At 50.3% G+C, this 24,301-nt stretch overlaps 1 protein-coding gene across 1 annotated transcript in view; it reads right to left on the reverse strand.

The window, feature by feature from the left end:
• The window catches only part of LOC147726112 (vomeronasal type-2 receptor 26-like), a 69,974-nt gene extending 46,037 nt beyond the window's left edge, over nucleotides 1–23,937 (reverse strand). The window contains exon 1 of the mRNA XM_086963423.1: nucleotides 23,874–23,937. The gene's annotated coding sequence lies outside the window, so the exon portion shown is untranslated. The remainder of the gene's footprint in view (nucleotides 1–23,873) is intronic.
• Between the last annotated feature and the right edge of the window lie 364 nt (nucleotides 23,938–24,301).

The following is a 24,301-nucleotide window of genomic DNA, read 5'->3' on the forward strand; positions in this document are numbered from 1 at the left end:
TATTTAAATTAGTTTAGTAAATCCTGTGTGCATGCCTACACTGCGATGTCTACCACTAGTAACATTGCTCTATATCTTGTTTCTGAAGTTCATATTCACTACAGATTCCTTTTAGCTCAGTTTGGGATAAATAGTGTTCACCGTTCACTCACTTTTACCACTTTTATATGTCAGTGTGACAATCTCTTTGTGCAAACTGTGAGAAGTTGGCCCGATATGCAACGTTCGCTATTCTAGCGACCGCTATGTATCGTTCCAACGACCCTTATGGTGTTTGGTTGTAAGTCAACCTATAGACCAGCTATCCTAGTAGCGTGGATACGAGCAGTCTAAGGCTAAAGACTCGAGAGGGCGTGTTAAGCCAGCTGTTTACCACACATGTACCCCTTGAACACCCAGTGAAAGGACACCACACAAGTGTTATGAAAATAAACAGTATATTTATTAAGAATCACAACAGCCCTGTACTATTTATGAGGACAGGGTACTAAGCACAAACCAAATCTCTTTAGCAAATACTTCAAGTGCACAATTTAGAAACAAGTGTCCGAGGACACGGAAAGATTACGGTCTCGGGCGGTCCCGATAAGGCAAGTCGGAAGCGAGGGACTCGGGACCCTAGAGTAAGGAGGCTATGCAGGCACCGAAATGCCGAGTTACCTAGCCACGAGGGCTGCGGCTGCACAAGTCTTACAGGCGTCGGGGTCTTCGCTGACGAGCCAGGAGCCGGAAGAAAAGGAGTTGCTGGCCGGCGACCAGTGCTGAATAGTTCGTAGAGATCCAAGCCTGGATCGGAGATTGTTGAAACCTGAAAGCAGAGGGGACCAAGTTCGTACTACTAGCCAGTAGTCAGAGGGTACCAGGAAGGCACCGGTTGGCCGTCACCTCGACCAGGTGAGTGGGCGACGCTAGGCTCTGCAGTCTCACGGACCAGGAGGCGTTATCGGCGACCACGGCGGAGGTGCGAGCTGTCCCACGAAGGATGATGCTGTCGGCGTCGCTGGGCCCAGGATGGGGCAACAAGCCTTGGCAGTTCTCAGGGCCACGTGGTGGGCCTAAGATGGCGTCTTGAGTGGACCAGGAGGGTCCGGGGTGCTTCTCGCAAAGATGGAAGCAAGGGCCAGTCTGGAGCAACCAGACCAGCAGTGATGATTCTCGGATGTCGTCACAGAAGGACACAAGCCAGCGGCTAGTGACCAGACAACGTGCTGAGCAGCGAGCAGAAGGGCCCCACGCAGATCGTGGAGATGCTGGGAGACTGCACTTCGGTGCTGGAGCGGCTCAGGGTCGGGGCTTCTCGGACCCCAGAGCACTCACCAGAGAGTTACCTCGATGGTCGTGCTGGTTTTTAAGAGCGTGCAGGTTCTGATGATGGCCGGTCCCTCGAGGTCTCGTCGCACCCACGGATCACAGCTGAGCTGATGATGTGGGTAGAGGTCAGAGGTGCCAGGGAAGCCGGTTCTCGTCGAGCTGGGCCGTCGGATTCCTTGAGGAAGGACTTACAGCAAACCGCAGAGTTCTTAGTTGGTGCCCGCTGATGCAGGGTGACTACTCCTTAGTCACAAGGGAGAAATCTTGAGAAGAGTCTTGAATGTCCTTTCGTAGAAAGTAGTTCTTGAATCAAAGATGATCTAATTTGGAAGGGTCCCCGCTCCGGTCTTTATTCTAAAGAAAGGGGTGGGTACATGACTAGGTCCTGCCCTAAGGGTGGGACCAGGAAGGGGGGTAGTTACACCCCTCTCCCCTGCCGGACTTTCCCCAGGCCAGGGCTGTCGCCCCTGGAACTGGTTCTAACCGGCAGATGCGTAGTGAGCACCGGGGTGCCACTCCGCAGTCACCTTCTCGCCAAAGCCCTACCTACCCAGAATACACAAACCCTGTCTGGGACGGTGCGAACACCGCCCTTGACAGGAAACCCTTTGTCCAAGTGCTCCTCGCTGGAAGGACTCCCAGCAGCAGGAGGTCAGACTCGTGACTGTGGTGGCAGCATCCATTTTGTGGAGCTGAGGCTTCAGTTAACTTTAACCGGGGTTCACAGTTACGTACATGTCGTGTCCCTCTAGAAGGGTGGGATGCTAACCTCATCGCCAGAATTGGTGAGAGGGCAGCACCCCGATTCGTATGACACCTTACTCGACATGCCTTGATAACGCGACACCGGAGTTACCGATATGGTACGCGTTATCATGGAACAGCTATTGGGTCTTGATTCCGCAAGCTGCAACCGGGCTCGGCTCGGGCCTGAACCTAGCTCACACGAGCCCACGCACTCTGCCTTCAGGATTGTTAAGGCCTGCCATAGGAGTGACTGATAGGAACTCGGGTGTCCATTGTATGGTTAGATATCGAGCTACTATACCTAAAGCGAAGGGTGGTTACACGGCTTCGCCCCAGCTGTCGTGCAGCCAGTTGTGTCAAATTTAGGAGGCCAGCCAGGGGTGGCATAATACATGCTTCAGCCCCTGGCGGCCCTGGGTACCCCTATGCCCTGCGTTACGGGGTCTGACAAGGTGGCCCAGTACCAATTGGTAAATGCACCTAGGGTACATCTCGTAATTTAGAAAGAGAACAGCCAGGCTGTGGGTCTGATTAGCAGGCCCACAGCCAGAGAAAGTCGTAAACCAGTGAAACAAAAGCAAAAAATCTGGGTGATCATAGGATTGCAGACCCTACTCTCCTACATGACCACCCCCCCAAACGTCGGAACAATAAGCTAACCTTGACCAGGTGAGTCTTCTTGTTCTAAGTGGAAATATCTGGAGAGCCCATCGGCATTGCCATGATCAGTACCAGGTCTATGTTCCACTGTAAAGTCCATCCCCTGTAGGGAAATGGACCACCTAAGCAGTTTGGGGTTTTCACCCTTCATCTGATTTAGCCACAAGAGGGGCTTATGGTCGGTCTGAATCTTGAAGTGAGTACCAAACAAGTATGGCCTCAGCTTCTTCAGGGCCCAAACCACAGCAAAGGCCTCCCTCTCAATAGCTGACCAATTCTTCTCTCTAGGGGTCAGCCTTCTGCTTATAAAAGCAATGGGCTGGTCTTGACCATCAAAATTCAGTTGAGAAAGAACAGCTCCCACACCCAACTCAGAAGCATCTGTTTGGACAATGAATGGTTTGGAGTAGTCCGGACTCTTGAGGATAGGCGCCGTGCACATGGCCTGCTTTAGGTCATCGAATGCTTTTTGACAGCTCGCTGTCCACTGAACCTTTTTTGGCATTTTCTTACTTGTCAGTTCGTTTAATGGTGTCACAATTGAACCATAGTTCCTGACAAACTTCCTATAGTAACCAGTCAGGCCCAAGAAAGCTCGAACCTGAGTCTGGGTGGTTGGAGGAGCCCAGTCCCTGATTGACTGTATCTTGCTCTCCAGTGGCTGAACCTGACCTCCACCTACAAGGTGGCCCAGGTATACAACCTGTGTCTGCCCTATCTGGCACTTGGTGGCCTTGATAGTGAGACCTGCTGCTTGCAGTGCCTCTAACGTCTTCCGCAGGTGGACCAGGTGATCCTCCCAGGTGGAGCTAAAGACAGCGATATCGTCAAGATACGCCGCACAGAAGTCATCCAGCCCAGTAAGGACTTGATTCACCAACCGTTGGAAGGTGGCAGGTGCATTTTTCAGACCAAAGGGCATCACCACGAACTGGTAATGCCCACCAGGGGTTGAAAATGCGGTTTTAGGCTTGGCGTCCTCAGCTAACCTGATTTGCCAATACCCAGCTGTCAGGTCAAACGTACTTAGGTAGTTGGCCGAAGCCAATCTATCGATAAGCTCGTCTGCCCTTGGTATTGGGTGGGCGTCAGTCTTAGTGACTGCATTGAGACCCCTGTAGTCTACGCAAAACCTCATCTCTCTCTTACCACCCTGGGTGTGAGGTTTCGGCACTAGAACTACGGGACTAGCCCAAGGGCTATCCGAGGGTTCAATGACTCCCAACTCCAACATTTTCTGCACTTCACTTTTGATGCAGTCTCTAACGTGATCAGGCTGCCGGTAGATTTTACTCTTGACTGGCAAGCTGTCACCAGTGTCAACCTCATGGGTGCACCAATCGGTCTGACTGGGTGTTAGAGAAAACATATGCCTGAACGACTGAAGAACCTGTTTACAGTCGCTCTGTTGATGTTCGGAGAGGCTGCCACAAAAGACAACACCATCTACCGAACCATCGTCAGGATTCTGAGTGAGCAGGTCGGGGAGAGGGTCACTCTCCTCTTCCTGTCCCTCATCTAAGGCCATGAGCAAACTCATGTCCTTCCTGTCGACATATGCTTTTAGCCTGTTGACATGAAGCACCCTGTGGGGGCTCCGGGGAGTTCCCAGGTCGACCAGGTAGGTGACCTCTCCCTTTTTCTCCAGGATGGTGTAGGGCCCGGACCATTTGTCCTTGAGTGCTGCTGGGGCCACTGGCTCCAACACCCACACCTTCTGTCCGGGCTGGTAAACAGTCAAGACAGCCTTTTGGTCATGCCAAGCTTTTTGGAGTTCTTGGCTGGCCTTAAGGTTTTCAGATGCCTTTTCCATGTACTCAGCCATCCGCGAGCGGAGGCCAAGCACATAGTCCACTATGTTGGCTGCAGGCTTTTTGAGAGGTCTCTCCCATCCTTCCTTCACCAAACACAGGGGTCCCCTTACAGGATGCCCGTACAGAAGTTCAAAAGGGCTGTAGCCAACCCCCTTCTGTGGGACTTCTCTGTAGGCGAACAAGAGGCAGGGGATCAGGACGTCCCATCTACGCCGAAGCTTTTCCGGTAGTCCATGAATCATCCCTTTTAGGGTCCTGTTGAATCTCTCAACAAGCCCATTGCATTGTGGATGATAGGGTGTAGTGAACTTGTAGTTAACACCACATTCCTTCCACATAGCAGTTAAGTAGCTCGACATGAAGTTTGCACCTCTGTCGGAGACGACCTCCTTAGGGAAGCCCACTCTGGAGAACACTCCAACTAGGGCTCTTGCCACAACAGGTGCTGTAGTGGTCCTAAGGGGAATAGCTTCAGGATACCTGGTGGCATGATCCACTACCACCAGTATAAACTTGTGCCCTGATGCTGTAGGTGGTTCCATGGGACCGACGATGTCGATCCCCACCCGTTCAAAGGGCACCCCCACCACAGGCATTGGTATAAGGGGGGCCTTTGTCGTGCCACCTGACTTACCACTGGCTTGGCAAGTGACACAGGAGCGGCAAAACTCCTTGGTATCCCCGTTCATGTGAGGCCAGTGAAAGTGTGAGACAAGCCTGTCCCACGTTTTCGTCTGGCCTAAGTGACCTGCTAAGGGAATCTCGTGGGCCAAGGTAAGTAGGAACCCACGCTGAGACAAGGGTACAACCAGCCTCCTGGTCATGCCAGGCTTGGGGTCTCTTGACTCAGTGTACAGGAGTCCATCTTCCCAGTATACCTTGTGGGTACCTGTGGCGTTCCCAGCAGCCTCAGCAGCAGCCTGCTGTCTGAGGGGTTCAAGAGAAGGGCAGTCTAACTGGTCCTTCCCCAGGTCTTCCCTTGAGGGTCCCCCTGAACCCAAGAATTCAACTTGATCAAGTTCGAATTCCCTTGGCTCAGTTTCCCTCAATTCCTGTAGGTCAGCCTCCTCTGAGACTTGATCCTCGACCTGGGGCAAGGGGGAAGGCGCAGCCTTAACCCTACTGCTCTTTTTCTTGGGAGGTGTCTGGTCCGTTGTTCCAGGATCCAGCGCCTGTTCAGTGGGGCATTTCCTGACCTGTGACCTAGTCACAGCGAACACATGTGCTGGCAAACCTAACATTTCCATGTGAGTCCGGTGCTCCACTTCTGACCATTGTGACGACTCCAAATCATTGCCCAACAAACAATCCACTGGGAGGTCTGGACTAACTACAACCTTCTTGTGGCCAGTTACCCCTCCCCAGGAGAAAGCTACAATTGCCATACTGTGATTGGTAGTGACATTGCTTGCATTGGTCACCAGGAATTCTGTACCTGGCATGATCTGTCCAGGGTCCACAAAGTTAGGCGTCACCATGGTGACGCTGGCACAAGTGTCCCTATAGGCCTGAGCCATCTTTCCATTTATGAAAGGCGTCTGTCGGTATTTGCCCAAAGTATTGGGGCTTACGTCAGGGGATACGTCTGCGTCCCCTGTACTGACAAGGACAGCCTGAGTGAGTGTGCCAACTAAGTTGTCACGCCCCTCAGAACCCAGGGTTAACCCTACTAAACCCTTGGGAGGCGCACTACCACTGCTGACTGTACTAGGGGGCACAGGTGCCTTAGGGGCTGCAGTGGCAGGAGTCTGCCCTCCTCCTTTCTTGGTGCACTCACTAAACCAGTGAGACTTACTTTTACAGTACTGGCACCATCTTTTGGATTGGCCTTCTTTCTTCTTTTGGGGAGCCTGACCCCCACCCTCTTTGGGTTGTTGGGGACCTGTCGAAGACTTCTGGTCATTTTGTTCCCCTTTAGAATCTTTACCCTTCTGGTCTGCTTTCTTCTGACCACCTTGATTCTGGCCCTGGTTCTGCTTAACTCTTGTACGAACCCATCTGTCTGCCTTCTTTCCCAATTCTTGGGGAGAGGTCAGATCCGAGTCGACAAGATGCTGATGCAACAACTGGTTCTGACAATTGTTTAAAATTTGTTCTCTCATCATCAAATTATACAATCCTTGATAATCAGTAACCTTACTGCCCAGCAACCAGCCCTCAAAAGCCTTAGTGGCACAATCGACGAAATCAGACCAATCTTGAGACTGCGTTTTCTGGGTATCCCTGAACAGCACCCTGTACTGCTCAGTGGTTAGGCCGAACCCTTCAACGAGTGTATTTTTCAAGATTTGGTAATTGTTAGCATCCTCCACCCTTGTGGTGAGGAGCTTGTCTCTTCCTTTTCCTTCAAAGGAGAGCCACAAGATAGCTGCCCACTGACTCTGGGGAACACCCTGCACAGTGCAGGCCCTCTCCAAAGCAGTAATCCATTTGTGGATGTCGTCCCCTTGTTTAAAGGGGGGCACTATCTTACCAAGGTGTTTCGTATCGAAACTCTTTTCCCTATTACTAGGTACATTGCTGCCACCAGTGGGGACTACCCCACTTAACTGTTGCTCTCTAGCAAAGGCAAGCCTTTCTTTGGCCAGGGCAAGTTCTTCCCTTTCGATCCTCAGATTAGCTGCCCTTTCCTTAGCTTCGTACACTCTCCTCTGAGGGGACGTCATCCCTCTCTGAGAAGAGTTGTGAGAGCCATTGGTTCGAAGGGATCCGCCAGAGTCTCTTGACAGAGATCGGGCTCGTCCATTCCCAATGTTAAGCTGACCTGATAGTGGCCCCAGGGGTCCCCCAGTACCGCTATCATGTTTGCTTAAGTTGGACCTGCTTAGTCTGACGACTTCTACCTGTCCCTTATCTGCCTCATCCCCAGAGAGATCCTCATCCTCATCCTCCTCCACATCCTCGTTCTCAGTTGCGAGGTGAATGAGGTCAGGATCGTCTCGGGTTCCCTCGAGGGGAGGCATGTCTCCTTCTGGATTAGAAGAGCTACGAAGTTTCTCAGCTCTCCTGGCATCATAAGTCTCCAAGAGACCAATCAGAAAGGACGTTGTGGGGTTAGACCCCTGCTGAATCTTCCTGGAGTGACACAGTCGTCTTAACTCCTTGAAGCTCAGCACAGTATATCCTGAAGGGATGACCTGTGGAGGGTCAACTGACTCAAGGGGAGACCCAGAGTTTCCTCCTTTGTCCGACATACTGGTTCTAGTGTGGTGTAAGTGATGCACCTACCTACACTACGTGTTTACCTACTGTACCCTTGCTAAGAGTTGTAGCCAAGGTGTGCTAAGCCTTGAGGAGCTACAACAGCTGGTTCAGTAGAACTCAGAGTATTCTAAGCTTTTAGTTATATGTACTAACAGTACTTTGTGCGATCTTTCAACAAGATATTCTTAGGATACGTGTGGTAAAACAACAGCAAGCTCAAATCCCAACCGCTGCTCACCAATGTGAGAAGTTGGCCCGATATGCAACGTTCGCTATTCTAGCGACCGCTATGTATCGTTCCAACGACCCTTATGGTGTTTGGTTGTAAGTCAACCTATAGACCAGCTATCCTAGTAGCGTGGATACGAGCAGTCTAAGGCTAAAGACTCGAGAGGGCGTGTTAAGCCAGCTGTTTACCACACATGTACCCCTTGAACACCCAGTGAAAGGACACCACACAAGTGTTATGAAAATAAACAGTATATTTATTAAGAATCACAACAGCCCTGTACTCTTTATGAGGACAGGGTACTAAGCACAAACCAAATCTCTTTAGCAAATACTTCAAGTGCACAATTTAGAAACAAGTGTCCGAGGACACGGAAAGATTACGGTCTCGGGCGGACCCGATAAGGCAAGTCGGAAGCGAGGGACTCGGGACCCTAGAGTAAGGAGGCTATGCAGGCACCGAAATGCCGAGTTACCTAGCCACGAGGGCTGCGGCTGCACAAGTCTTACAGGCGTCGGGGTCTTCGCTGACGAGCCAGGAGCCGGAAGAAAAGGAGTTGCTGGCCGGCGACCAGTGCTGAATAGTTCGTAGAGATCCAAGCCTGGATCGGAGATTGTTGAAACCTGAAAGCAGAGGGGACCAAGTTCGTACTACTAGCCAGTAGTCAGAGGGTACCAGGAAGGCACCGGTTGGCCGTCACCTCGACCAGGTGAGTGGGCGACGCTAGGCTCTGCAGTCTCATGGACCAGGAGGCATTATCGGCGACCACGGCGGAGGTGCGAGCTGTCCCACGAAGGATGATGCTGTCGGCGTCGCTGGGCCCAGGATGGGGCAACAAGCCTTGGCAGTTCTCAGGGCCACGTGGTGGGCCTAAGATGGCGTCTTGAGTGGACCAGGAGGGTCCGGGGTGCTTCTCGCAAAGATGGAAGCAAGGGCCAGTCTGGAGCAACCAGACCAGCAGTGATGATTCTCGGATGTCGTCACAGAAGGACACAAGCCAGCGGCTAGTGACCAGACAACGTGCTGAGCAGCGAGCAGAAGGGCCCCACGCAGATCGTGGAGATGCTGGGAGACTGCACTTCGGTGCTGGAGCGGCTCAGGGTCGGGGCTTCTCGGACCCCAGAGCACTCACCAGAGAGTTACCTCGATGGTCGTGCTGGTTTTTAAGAGCGTGCAGGTTCTGATGATGGCCGGTCCCTCGAGGTCTCGTCGCACCCACGGATCACAGCTGAGCTGATGATGTGGGTAGAGGTCAGAGGTGCCAGGGAAGCCGGTTCTCGTCGAGCTGGGCCGTCGGATTCCTTGAGGAAGGACTTACAGCAAACCGCAGAGTTCTTAGTTGGTGCCCGCTGATGCAGGGTGACTACTCCTTAGTCACAAGGGAGAAATCTTGAGAAGAGTCTTGAATGTCCTTTCGTAGAAAGTAGTTCTTGAATCAAAGATGATCTAATTTGGAAGGGTCCCCGCTCCGGTCTTTATTCTAAAGAAAGGGGTGGGTACATGACTAGGTCCTGCCCTAAGGGTGGGACCAGGAAGGGGGGTAGTTACACCCCTCTCCCCTGCCGGACTTTCCCCAGGCCAGGGCTGTCGCCCCTGGAACTGGTTCTAACCGGCAGATGCGTAGTGAGCACCGGGGTGCCACTCCGCAGTCACCTTCTCGCCAAAGCCCTACCTACCCAGAATACACAAACCCTGTCTGGGACGGTGCGAACACCGCCCTTGACAGGAAACCCTTTGTCCAAGTGCTCCTCGCTGGAAGGACTCCCAGCAGCAGGAGGTCAGACTCGTGTCTGTGGTGGCAGCATCCATTTTGTGGAGCTGAGGCTTCAGTTAACTTTAACCGGGGTTCACAGTTACGTACATGTCGTGTCCCTCTAGAAGGGTGGGATGCTAACCTCATCGCCAGAATTGGTGAGAGGGCAGCACCCCGATTCGTATGACACCTTACTCGACATGCCTTGATAACGCGACACCGGAGTTACCGATATGGTACACGTTATCATGGAACAGCTATTGGGTCTTGATTCCGCAAGCTGCAACCGGGCTCGGCTCGGGCCTGAACCTAGCTCACACGAGCCCACGCACTCTGCCTTCAGGATTGTTAAGGCCTGCCATAGGAGTGACTGATAGGAACTCGGGTGTCCATTGTATGGTTAGATATCGAGCTACTATACCTAAAGCGAAGGGTGGTTACACGGCTTCGCCCCAGCTGTCGTGCAGCCAGTTGTGTCAAATTTAGGAGGCCAGCCAGGGGTGGCATAATACATGCTTCAGCCCCTGGCGGCCCTGGGTACCCCTATGCCCTGCGTTACGGGGTCTGACAAGGTGGCCCAGTACCAATTGGTAAATGCACCTAGGGTACATCTCGTAATTTAGAAAGAGAACAGCCAGGCTGTGGGTCTGATTAGCAGGCCCACAGCCAGAGAAAGTCGTAAACCAGTGAAACAAAAGCAAAAAATCTGGGTGATCATAGGATTGCAGACCCTACTCTCCTACACAAACAACATCACACTTTTTTGCTTATTAATTTTAGTTTAAAATGCCATCTATGAAACAGCTCTTTCTACCTCCATTGTGTTCACTCAGATGTAGACAATATAGACCCACTCTTCTTTATTGCAGCAACTTTAATTAAACAATATTTGCTTCATAGTTAGTTTTAGTCATCTGTCAAATAGAATTAGAAACTGAAGATCAAAGATCTAGGTGGAAATTTGTTAACCTTGTACAAATGTCTAAGGTTTTCTTAGGTCTGAGAAAATGATATTGCTTGTTTTTATTGTAATGTATTTTTTTTTTTTTTGTTTTAAAGCTGAATAAAGATTTTCTTGGCTCGACTTGACTTGAATAGATAAGACCTCATTTTCTTTAACTCAATGATTTTCATCTGAACTTCTCATTTTTGGCTGCAAGCAGTGCTTAATTTGTAAAAAATGAGATACCATGGCCCAAAATATTTCTTGGGAGTCCACTGCAGCTGCTATATCCCCAGCTCCTGCCTCTACTTCCAAATGCCAGTGACATCAGCAACTATCTGTTAGTTTTTAAAAAACGTATTAAATTGTCAATGAGGAATTACGCTAAAGAAAAATAGACACAGAGTGCCCCCATGTGGTGGATAAATATGTCCCAGTATTTAGAAAAAGGCGCAGGTGCCGCGCTACGGCAAACACCTGCACAAATTAAGGTCTGCCTGTAAGCTGGAGATCTTTGTTATCATTGCTTGATATTGTAGTATCGTTGCTCTACACTTAATGTAAGCACCTAACAAAATTTCTAAATCTTTGTTTTGGATGCTGATATTTCTTAAATACTCTAATTGTACACAGTGGTAAGAAACTGATCCCTCCCACTGAATTGGCTACAACTCTACTTCTTTTTTTCAAACTCCTGGACCAGTTACTGCGTGTTGTTATTAATTCTAAAATGGAATATAGATGTGTTCTTTATGCTAGATTACTTAAACATTTCTAGAATGCATACAACAGGCACAGAAGTCTGCTGCTTGTGCAATCATAAATTTCACAAAATAAATCATAAATATACCGCTTGCCACCAGTGTTGCGGCCTACCTGTGGCCTCCTTGCACCCCCGTGAGGGGAACAGCTTTTGGGAACACGCCTACCTGCCCGGCTCTTTGTCCCGGATCCTGCATTTCCGCGCCCGCAGCCCAGTGACTACATCCCCCAGGGGGCTGCGTAAGGCCCGCTGCTGAACGTCATTAGGAGGGCGCCGGAGGCATTAAAATCCGGTCCGGCCCTGCCGAAGCGCGGGACGTCCGCGGGCCCGTCCCGTGCTCGTCAGCGACCGGAAGAGGCAGGGCACGGCTACCCCCCGAACATCTGGACTTTAAGGACCCTATTACAAGGACAATAGGGACAAGAGGTATTGTGGGGTTAGGAGGGGGTATTTCTAATAACTAAAGGCGTGTTTAACTGTCTTTCCTTGCTGATCTGAGTGTTAAGAGTTTCCCACTGTGTTTAAAATTGACCAGGAGTGTCTTCTCCAACGTGGCTTATTGATAATGGGCAAAAGAAAGTCTATGGAGGGGGAACCACAATTGTCACAGCCAAAAAAGGGGAAAAAGGCAAAAAAGGCTTCACACGCAGCCACTACCTGTATTTTGACAAGAATTGAAACTATTGTTGATGAATGTGAGGAGGTTTTAGCAGGGAATTCTAGTAACCCGTGGGTGGAAAACCCTGATCTACTTTCTGAGGTCTTAAAACAACACAGAGGTAAAGAAATTCCTGCTATTTTTGCCAAAAAACCCATATATTGCTCCAATTTATGAAGTCCATAATCCCCTAGAGGGTCCCTCCATGGCAGACTCCACAAAGGCTCCAAATGGGTCCAACTCATCTAGCAAGATCTCTGAATCTTTAAAACAGGGGGTGTTGCAGGAGAATGCAAGCGAGATAGATATCAACTGTTCCAATAGATTTGCTGTTTTAGGAGGAGAATCAGGGAACACAACTGATGTTATAGCACGAGTTACTACTAGGGCCACTAGGGATTCAGAGCCATGTGATGAATATCTTGGGGGGTGTTCGAGCTGTCCACATTCCAACAGGGCACTCCTCAAGAAATCGGAAAATGTGGAGAGGGAACTGACTTACATTAAAAAAAATGCTGAAAGAGCTAGCTCAGAAAGGAGTTGCCCACAGGGTTAAAGCTCCCCAAATTCTAACACCTGCCAAAGTAGTAACTCCACCAAATTCAAGGGAACCCCTACTCCCTAATTCAGTGACAGAAGGGGGGTTTGTGAAGAAAGGACTCCCGGATCAAAGATTGGGCAGGGATTCTTCCACTGGCCAGCATACCCCTAGTTCTTATGCTGAAATTATGAAATCACAGGGAATAGCATCCGGAAATAAGGTTTACTACACAAGCAAATTAGTTGCCAATGGCATTCTGGCGGGTAAAAATGAAAAGCTTGGGGTTGACCCCCCGAGTAATTTACCAAAAGGCTTAGCCACCAGAAACCCCACTGCAATAGTTTACATGACAGGGGTTCCAAAACCCAATAGGAACTCCGGCCATGAAACTAGTGAATCTATTCACAATAAAGTGATCCACTGGCTCCGCCATGTGAGGGGGTGCAGATCTATCATCAGGGAGGACATGATTAATGTCAGGAGATTGTCCCTGTTTAGCTCCCACACAGATTGCATCGAAGTCCAACTATGTAATGCAACATTGGCGGAGAACTTAGTGGCTTTAGAGTGTCGGACATGCCCTCCTATGCAATCAAATATTCAGATTAGACGCTTGCCCCTTTGGTCCATAGCTGGGGATAAGGATGATTCTGATCTAAACAGAATAGACTGACTATCTTAGGATAATCGCAGGACCCACCTGGTAGTAACATCTAACAAGGGCGACATTGGGAATTTGCCTTGCGTAGCCAGTACAACTTCCAGTCCCTGTGGTAGGGAAATGTCGAGTCTGGAGACTCTGGATTTACATAAGGTGGGGAAAGGAAATTGAGGGGTGATTCGATTTCTCTCCTGGAACATAGCAGGCCTCCAAAAGAAACTGGCAATTCCAGAATGGAATTGCTTCAACAACAACTACGAGGTTTGCATGTTCCAGGAGACCTGGAGCACGACCCCCCTGTGAGGCGGGGTATTCCACCTATTTTATCCCCTCGACAAATACAGGAAACGGTCGTCCATCGGGGGTGGCTCCACATATGGGTTAAGGTGGCCTTGAATTGGGACATTACTGTTCACAATTCAGCTTCAGAGGATATTGTACGCTTATCTTTTAAAGGTCCTTTGAATAGCAATAGAGTGGAGCTGTTTAATATATATGCTAGAGGAACCCCAGGGGCTAAAATTTCATCTACACTAACACTATTAGAAACAGCCCCAGCAGGTATTCCCCCCGATCTAATATCATTGTGGGATAGAGACTTGAACTGTACGTACGAACCCTTAAGTGAGGAAGTAATGAAGAAGATATAAGACAGTTTATTCCTGCTGCTGCACTGAGTCTGAGGCCAATCAGGAAATGGTCAGCGAGGGCGATACAGATCAATGCCTTAACATTGAAATATAACCTATGAGCATTGAATGGTAGGACGACTTCTGACCCAAATGGGGCCATGACTTTTAATAGACTGAGTGGTCCCTCGCGCATTGACTAATTCTGCTTGATACACGATTATGGGGGAATGTAGTTGCCATGGAGGTTAAACAAAAGCAGGATAGTGATCATAATCCCCTCTGCATGGAAATTAGATGGGAATGCAATAGGAGGACATCTAATGTACCAATATTAATTACAAAAGAAGTTGTTCCATCTAACTACAATCGCAGATTAAAATGGCATATAGTGGCTTGCCAGGAGAATGTCCTAACTAGCATTGGAGATTTAGTAGAATTAAAGTGTATGGAACTCTCATTGCTCAACATTTCCCAGGATAGTGAGCAGGGATTCCAATTGAGTGAATTTTATGGGAATGTCATAGCAAATGTGGGTTCTTCTTTTATGTTTAAGGATCGTAGAGTGCACAAAAGCAAAGTAGTTAAAAGTGGCAATATATGGTACACGGCTGCATGTAGAAAACCTAGAGAGACCATCTCCGTAGCCCTCTGTAAAAAAGACCTGGTAGCCGTAAGGGCGGCCAGAAAGGAGTAAAATAAAACCTTAGAAACAGCTAAGCAGGATTGGTAAGAAGAACACTGGCAGGAGCTCAAAATGGCGGCTTATTTAAAAGATTCAACCTTATTTTGGGAACTGATAAATAAACTTAATAGAAGGGGAGCGGACCCTGTCCCAAATTATATAACTGAGCAGCAATGGCACTCCCATTTTTCAAGTTTTTACTGCGGTGAGGTTGATTCTGAACAAACAGAAGGTGCCTATGTAGAAATAGAATTAGACTGCGAGAACCTTGAACCAGTAGAGCCCTTCACTTCCCAAGAGGTTCAATTGGCTATTAAGAACATAGCCCCTGGAAAGGCCGCATGTCCGGATGGCCTGACGGGTGATTTATTCCTACATGACCCCACGCGGTGGGCTAACTTCATTGCTCTCCTGATGAACTTGCTGGTTCAGGGCCACTCAGTCCCTGAATCATGGAAGGGAGCAAAAGTAGTGACAATATATAACAAAGGTTCTAGAGAGGATCTTGCCAACTACAGGCCGATTAGTTTAATCGACGTGGCACAGAAGGTAGTTGACAGGTCCATCATCTCTAGAATAAGGTCTTGGTTGGAGGAGGGAAATATCCTGAAGCATTTACAAGCGGGATTCAGGCAGAAGGTGGGTACGATGGACCAGGTTTTCAGTTTCTTTGCAGTATACTGGAAATCTGTGTCCATCGCGAAAGGTAGCTTGTATAAAGCCTTTATAGACTTGAAAACCGCCTTCGATCTTGTGCCTCGCGCCTAGCTTTGGCAGTTGCTGCAGGACATGGGCATTCCACGATATCTCCTTGAGCTTATAAAAAGACTACATGAGGGTAATTATGCTAGGGGGGCGTGGCTTGGATGCCGAGGAGGTAGGCAGCGTGAGCCCGGAGCTCCGCGCCCAATCCCGAATATCATCCTGATTATCCGAGCGAATTCCAGTAAAACTGGGATAATTCATAATCTGAAGTCATCGCGGAAGTTACGGCGTTCAGAGTGGAAGACCTGGAGCTGTTCCTTGCCCTGAAATTTGACTTTGACCGGTGTGAAGCCGTCGATCTAAGAGGCCTGGTCAAAGCGACAGCGGGAGCGCGAGGCCGGATTCTCCTGCTGTTCTACTACTGGCGGTGTTTGCTAGACTGAAGGACCCCTCTTGACCTTCTCGGCGGGCGCGGGTGAACTTTCCTCATGCTGCTGCGAGCTGTTGGGAATCGCAACCACAATTACGTTCGCCGATGGAGTCCTAAAATGGCGGCGGCTTTGTGACGACGGTCCCGAGTATCCGAGTGCACACTGGCATCTTGAGGCTCAGCGGCAACAGTGGGCCCCGGAGTACTGCACTGTCTAGTGCGATCGGAGCAGAGTCCGCTGCCCTGAGGACATCCTAGGTCTTTGATCCTATTGCCCGGGGAGCTCTCCAGTGGCGGAGCTCTGCAGTGCGGAGACAGTGAGGGGGACAAAGGGACCCTAGAGGCCGCTACCAGCCGCAGTCGAGATGGTGAAACCAAAAGGGAAGGGGGACGGAGCGACCGACACGGAGGCGGCGGATGGAGCGGATCGTGACCAGTCTGCTCTCCAGCGTATGCAGGACCGTATATTGGAGGCCATCGCGACCACGAAAGATGCCCTGCAGCGGGACATCGCCCAGGTGGCGACGGGCTTGGGTCTCCTGAAAGCAGACCATGATAAACTTAAGGACAGAGTCAAGTCTATGGAGGTCACTGTTCAGGAATTGGCCCCAGACCACGCAGCTGTGAAAGCGCAGATGGCGGATGCTCTAGAAAGGCTGAAGGTGTTGGAGAGGAGGGCCGAGGATGCGGAAAACAAGAGTAGGCGCAATAATGTTCGCCTCGTGGGCCTACCGGAAAAAATTGAGGGCGACGATATGGTGGGCTACCTCGACAACTGGCTACGCACTGAGGTGGCACCGGAAGGACTATCTCCCTTTTTCTCCCTGGAACAGGCCCACAGGGTTCCGGCTCGACCTCCGGCCCCGGGCCTGCCGCCTCGCCCGGTGGTGTTCAAGTTGCTTCATTAAAGGGACCGGGACTGGCTACTACAAAGGGCGAGGGAAGCGGGACCCTTTCAAGTTGACAACAACAGAGTCACCATGTTCCCGGACTACACTTTTGAGACCCAGAAACTCAGGGCCAACTTCTTGTCCCTCAAGCGTGAGCTCCGTGGAGAGGGCATAAAATACTCCCTGCTCTTCCCAGCGAAGCTGAGAGTGGTGGTGAATGAAAAGTCGCTCTTTTTCACGACCTCGGCGGATGCTTGGGCCTGGTGGGACACCTATAAAGCTGGAACGGACGGAGCTAAGGCCAGGGCGGAGGAGGCTAGAGAAGCACAGCCGATCAGGAAGTCGCAACGGATTCGTAAAAATCGCCGGAGAACTGGGAAACCATCCGTGTCACAGACAGAGACAGAGAGGAAGGCGGCCCTACAGGCGGTGGTGGACCTATCTAGCGCGACCAGAAGCCAGTCTGGGAAGGGCACGGACTCTGATGAGCAGGGCACGGGGTCGGAGACGGGGCTCTCGGAATTTGGTGGAGCCAAAGGCCCTATAGTGACACCGCAGACATCTGGGGAGATAGTCGAGGCATGAACTGCTGGACTGGAGGAGCGGCCTACTGGTCAGACACTGGGGCGCTGTGCCCGTGAGCGCAGTTTACTGTTGTATGGGGTTTCGTGAATCTATTATGAGGGGATCATGGGACGGGATATGCGGGACTGATTTGCTTTAACGAACCCTCTCGACATCGGTCCGCGCCCTACTGGCCCTTACGGTCATCGCAGTGGAGACTGCGAATAATAGTGCCTTCCTTTGAGGGATAGTTGGGTGTGATATTTTGGATGGGTTTGCTTCCAATTGTGGGGGGGCCTGTCCTGGGGGGGTGGGAACCGAGAGTAGTTGGGGACGCTCGGGTTGTTCTTGGGGGGGGTGTTCACTTGTTTGGAGTGGGAGGGAGGGGCTGTACGTTGTTGGCAAAAGCGCATGGTCGATGGCTTTTATTGTTCTGTCTGTGTGTGCAAAGGGACATGGCTAGTACGGGGGCTCTGAAATGTGTGACCTGGAATGTGCGGGGTCTCCATACTATGGTGCGTAGGCACAAGGTTCACGCGTATCTGAAGCGTAGGGGTGTGCATATAGCTTTCCTACAAGAGACGCATCTCACCAAGCAGGAGGGAATTGCGCTGCAAAGAAGGTGGAGGGGGCAGCTGTTTAACACGACATATTCGGCCTTTGCGAGGGGGACATTGATTTGGATACGGGCGGGGGTCCCTTTCCAGGTCACCAAGACGATGGTGGACCCAGAGGGTAGGTTTGTGGTGGTGGAGGGGAAACTCAGGGGCCGGGTGGTATCTCTTTGCAGCGTGTACGCCCCAAATGTGGATTTGCCCGCTTTTCTAACGACACTCTCGGGCAAACTGGCGAGTTATTTGGCAGGGCCGGTTCTCATGGGGGGGGATTTCAACTCGGTGGTGGATGTTGAATTGGATAGGTCTCATCCCCCGCTGCACGCATCCCCAGTACACAGGGTAGCGAAGCGCAGACTGGAATGGCAGGAGAGTTGGGACCTGGGGGACACTTGGAGAACACTACACCCCACCACGAGGGACTATTCCTTTCATTCACATTTACATGACCTGCATGTTAGATTAGATGCGTTTCTGTGCTCGTCACATATGCTCTCAACAGTGGGTAGCGCGGAGTATTTGGCTCGTACGATGTCGGACCACAATCCTTTATTGTTGTCCCTGAACTGGATGGTGGAAATCAACTGTGTACCAACATGGCGGCTGCAACCTGATACCTTAGATGACTTGCTCTTTAGGGAGGCCTTGGGGGAGCGAATAGCGCGCTACTTTGAGGAGAACAGTGGCTCCGCCTCCACTAGGGCTGTGGAGTGGGACGCGTTTAAGGTGGTGGTCAGGGGACACTGTATTGGGAATACTGCAGGGGCTCGTAAAACTTTGCTAGATGATCTTGAGAAGGTGGAGAAGCAACTGAGAGAGAAGGAGAGGGAACGCCCGAATCACCCCGAGCTTCAAGAAGGGCTTAGTGGCGCCAGGGAAGCGCTAGCGGTGGAGTTGGAGCGGCTGTGTAGCTTCGACCATCAGGCGTATATGACGAAGGCGCATGCAGAAGGGGATAAGGCGGGGTCGATACTGGCGTGGCTTGCCAACCCGATCAGGCGGGGCGCGCCGATCATGGCGATTCAGGCGGAGGGGGAGGGGCTTTGCCACATTCTGGATAGGTTCAGGACGTACTGCGAGGGTTTGTATGAGAGCGGACAGACAGGCGGGGCGGATGAGCTGGGCACCTTTCTAGAAGGGTTGCAGCTACCGCGATTGGAGGACTCGGAAGAAGAGGAGTTGGGTCGGCCTATAACGATCGGGGAGATAGGGAGTGCAGTGAAGCAGATGGCTAGAAACAGGACTCCGGGGTTTGACGGTCTCCCGATAGAGTTTTATAGCAAATACTTGGAGTATCTAGCTCCGCAACTGCAATTGGTTTATAATGAAGCGCAATCACGAGGTAGGCTCCCGAGCTCCATGTGCGAGGCCCTTATGATCCCATTATTAAAACCTGGCAGAGAGGGCGCTGCCCTTTCATCCTACCGTCCATTGTCTATGCTCTCGACGGATTACAAGATTCTGAGCAAAATCCTGGCAAATAGATTATTGACCCACATGACCGGTCTGATTCATAAGGATCAATGCGGTTTTATCCCGACACGTAACACTACCCACAATATCTGCAGGCTTACAAGGTTGATGGGGGCCCAGTGGTCGGACGCCACTACTCCATTCGTGCTCTCTATAGATATCGAGAAGGCCTTTGATAGTCTTGAGTGGGACTATCTGTACGAGGTGATGAGGCGTTTCGGGCTGGGGGACGGGTATATCAACTGGACCAAAGTCCTGTATACGGAAGCCATGGCTAGAGTCAGAGTGGGCTAATTGATCTCGAAGCACTACCCGGTACGACAGGGCACTAGGCAGGGGTGCTCCCTTTCTCCCCTCTTGTTTGCTTTGGCAATGGAACCATTTGCAGCGGAAGCCAGGTCCGGCCGCCATTATACGGGGCTGATATACAGGCCGCATGTCATCTCATTGTATGCGGATGGCCTACTGATGTTCTTGGCTGATGCGGAAGCAGAGTTACTGGGGGCGAGAAGTCTGTTGGAGCTGTTTGGGCGGCTGTCGGGCTTGAGGGTCAATTGGCCCAAATCTTGTCTATACCCTCTGAGACAAGGAGAGCTGTGCCCTCTCATGGCACAGGAACTCCGGTGGGAACCTCATTGTCTGCACTATCTTGGCGTTTACATCTACCATACCCCAACGGATATGCTGGATTGCAATTTTAACCATTGTATTACTGCCCTGAGAGGGTGTATGGATTTTTGGTCCACTCTTCCACTCTCACTGGCCGGTCGGGTCTCCCTACTTAAGATGGTGGCTCTGCCCAGGCTGTTGTATTACTTTAGGACTCTCCCGGTATGGATTCCGGGCTCCGTATTTCGACGCCTGAGATCATTGACCATAGCGTTTCTCTGGGGCACGGGCAGGCGACGAATCGCGCTGGATACCCTCTTGCGGCCCATGGATGAGGGAGGCATGGCGGTGCCCGATTTCGAAGGTTATTATCTGGCGTCTCAGCTGCAGGCTTTCACTCAGGAGGTCGCGAGGGTGTATCGAGGCCCGAAGCAGTCTAGAGATGAGGGCACCCCGCGGCATGTGCTGGCATACATCACCCTGCATCAAAAGCTCTTGGTTAGAGATTTGACAGCGGAGGAACAGACGTTCCGACTCTGCTGGAATCGGGCGCGCAAACGGGCAGGGATCCGCCTTATGTATGCTCCGGAAATTCCGCTGGGGATGGTTACAGCCCTCCCTCATGGAGGAGACTGGTCGTGATTACTAGGCTGAGATGAGGCTGGGGTTCAAATGCTGGGCGACTTGTATGAGGATGGGGCGTTGCTTCCATTTCAGGAGTTGCAGGAGCGGTTTGATCTCCCGCGAGGTGATTACTTGTTACATGCGGCGGTAACAGGCGCCATGCAAGACCACTGGGGAGAGGGTCTGCAGGAACCGGTGACATCCATGCATGCCAATATACGATGATGGCAGCCGGGACCTTTAAAGCGGTAACCTGCCGGTACTCCAGAATGTTGTGGGAGGCCTTGCAGCCATTCGCAGCTTTGAAAGCTAAATAGGAGTTGGACCTCCAAAAGGAGATCCCTGATGTAACTTGGGGTCACTTGCTACGAAGGGCGCGGAAAAGCTCAAGGAACGCCAGGTTCCAGCTCATACACTTCTATATTATTCATCGGGCATACCTCACGCCTGGGAAAATACGGCAATACTTTGGGGTGGAACAGGCGGCCTGTCCCAGGTGTAACACAGTTGGGGCGGATCTGGGTCACATGCTGTGGGACTGCCCTACCTTGGGGAATTACTGGCAGGAAGTCGGGAGGGCCCTGAATAATGCTACAGATAGGGAAATACAGTACACCAAGGCAGTGGGGGCCCTACATTGGTTTCCACACACGTCTAAAAATAAAAATACCAGCCGAATAATAGATTTGGGGCTGATCCTTGCAAAGAGGGAAATAACGAGGAACTGGAAGTCGAAAGTGTGGCCCACGTATAAACGGTGGTATGGTGAATGTCTGCGGTGGGCAGCATGTGAAAGTACTTTGAGGTACCAGATGGCTAGGAGGACGGATGATGAGAAAGCCATGGAGAGGGCAACAGCGTGGGAAATGATGGTGCAGGCGCTCCGGGATGATAATGATGAGGAGGAAGGAGAGGAGGAGAGGAGGAGGACTCGGTGGCAGCAGACCCCACCAACACACCTAGGAACACACCTTAGTGAAAGTATGGGACCTTCTTGCACACACCAGACCTTACTCTGACTAGGATTTTCACACAGCGCTGCCACGGGGGGGGTGGAGTTCGGGACTGTCAGAAGGTGGAGGGAGGGTGGATGACGGGGGTGGGGGAGGGGCAAAAATTACAAAAGCAGTCCACTTTTTCTTGTGAATGTGCTGACGGACATTGGACTATGCAGCAAGGAATGGACTCAGCACGATGGCAGCTTAGTCTTCTTTCTGGAGACGTGCCTGGTATGATGGGGGAGAGAATTGATAATGTGCCTTCTTGCTATGTTAAATGCTATGCCATAAAGTTATTGTCTATGCAATTATTTTGGTGCTGCAATTAAAACGATGTTACAAAAAAAATGAGGGTAACTATGCTAGAATCAGATGGGGGAACCAGGGTCAACTGACAAGGAGGGTTCCAGTGAATAGGGGGGTCCGCCAGGGTTGTGTGATGGCTCCGACCTTGTTCTCTCTCTTTGTAAATGGGGTGGCAGACCATTTGAGAGAGGACCCAGCCAATGCCCCCACCCTGGCGGGTGAGAAAACACCGACCCTTCTTTTCTCAGATGATACCCTCCTGATGTCCAAAACCCCTTCTGGTCTATACAGAAATTGCTAGATAGGTTCAGCCTGTTCTGTGAAGAACGAGGTCTAATCATCAATACTACCAAAACAAAACTTATGGTACTGTCACTAGCAAAAATTATCTAGGAGGATTAATGTCACCCTCAATGGGTCTTTGCTAGAGGTGGTGGATGCATTTGACTACTTGGGAGTTAGGGTCAACAGTAGAATGAAATGGGACTCCCACGTGGCTAAAATGCTTCTTAACCACAAAAGAGTGTCGGGAGCCATTTTAAGAGATCATCGGGCCTCTATTAGTAGACCAATAGCCCCGGCTTTAGCAGTCTATGAAGGGAAGGCACTGGCTTCCGCAGTTTATGGGTCGGAATTGTGGGGTTTCGACAATACGGCGGAGCTAGTTAAAGCCAAGAACAAGTTCCTGAGAGACCTAGTTGGACTTCCACTTTCAACCCCATAAAGCCTCTTTACCACGATATGGGCAAACGCTCACTAAAAGACATAGTTCGCCGTCGCCCATTATTATACTGGGTACGCTTGAGAAGGACACCAGAATTGGCAAACTATGCAGCAGTGTTTGACGAACTCATCAATTTAAACAGCTCAAAGAAGATCGTATGGCTGAACAAGTTGAGACAGTTGGTCATAACCCTGGGGTTGAGTGAATCGTGGTTATCCCAGTACCCCCACCCCACGCAAACATATAGTTAAGAAAATTTACTGGGAGTGGGTGCAGGCTGAGGAACTAAAAGACACCAAGTGGGGGTCTTTAACTGACCAATTTTTCGAGCACAAACCTGTCAGGAAGCTTGAACCTTTCCTAGATTTTATCAAAATACCCAGCGATAGAACCCTTTTTTTTTTAATGAATTTACTAAGAGCTGGAAAAATTATTTGTCCCATCAAGCGTCCTGTCCAGGTTGTGACAAGCCCTAATGAGTTCTTAGCACCCTTTTTGTTCGCCTGTAGGGCTTACAGGGGGGGTAGGAAAAGATGGTTACAACCAGTATGTAGAGAACTGGGAGTTAGTCAGTATAGGATGGCCTTACGCATCCTGACAACAGACACAACATCTTTGATGATCATTTGTGGGGTTGCAAAGTACCTGGGGAAGGCCTGGTAGATTCACTCAAAGCTGTTACAGAGCAAAACGAGGTAGAAAATCGTAGATTAAAGAGACTGGTTGTATCAGTTTTTAATGCCACAGCACTTTATGACCCTTGATTATTGTATATATCGGCTTTTTACTGTATTTATTTTATCTTTTTATGGTGAAATTGTATCTACTTTTATGATAAATGTTTATTGAATAAAGTATTACACGATACAAACACGTCAATGACCTCGCATTGCACTACCTCTTTATTAAGCTCTCCCTCAAGTCTCCGATATGCAAATTCCTCAATATAAACAAGCACCTCTTAGAAAATCTCAAATTCAGTTTGAATTTCATGGACACCACTCACTGTCAGTGCAAAAACTCACCCATCATATGGAGCACACTTCCTCTTGACCTACAAATCGTGCCCTATATCCTTGGGACAAAAGCTGAACTCACAGTAGCTTGGATGGGCATCAAAAAACGCCAGTGAGAAGACATTGTCTGGGGCAATGTGCAGTAAAGAAATGCAATGATTTGTACAATTTCACCAGAAACCTGTATTCAAATCTACCACTTTTTTCCTATTTTTCTAAGTCCAGCATTTAGCATCAGGGCTCAGAAAGACCAATTAAACAGCCCTTGCACTCTTTACAGTTAATGCCTTACTTCTCCATCAGGCACAAAGTTATCACTCACCAGTGGAGTTTGAAAACTCTTCCTCTGCACAGGGCACACAGGCAAAGCAACAGCTGGGCTTCCCTTCTATGGGAACCTTCCGGTACCCTGGGTGGCAGCTCTCACTGCAGACAGAGCGGGGGATCTGTGAAGTAAGAGGATGAGGAAGAAATATAAACTTTAAAAACCTAATAAAGGACCATCAAAGTCCGGTACTGCTTAAGAGAGACTCATCTGCTCAAGGTACTCCTTGACCTTTGCTATTGACACACAGTGAAAAGGGGTAATATTCACAGTTGAGACTGAAACCGAGGCCAGCTTGTGGGCTCCGTTTTAGGGCTGTTCAAATGAGTGCCCCAGATCAGTTTAAGCCTGACAATGACATTTTTATTCTCACAGGGGAGACACTTACATTCAAGCCCACAGTGGCCTGACTACCTATTGAGTGA

Source organism: Lissotriton vulgaris, chromosome 3_1 (assembly GCF_964263255.1).
Source record: "Lissotriton vulgaris chromosome 3_1, aLisVul1.2, whole genome shotgun sequence".
NCBI lineage: Eukaryota > Metazoa > Chordata > Amphibia > Caudata > Salamandridae > Lissotriton > Lissotriton vulgaris.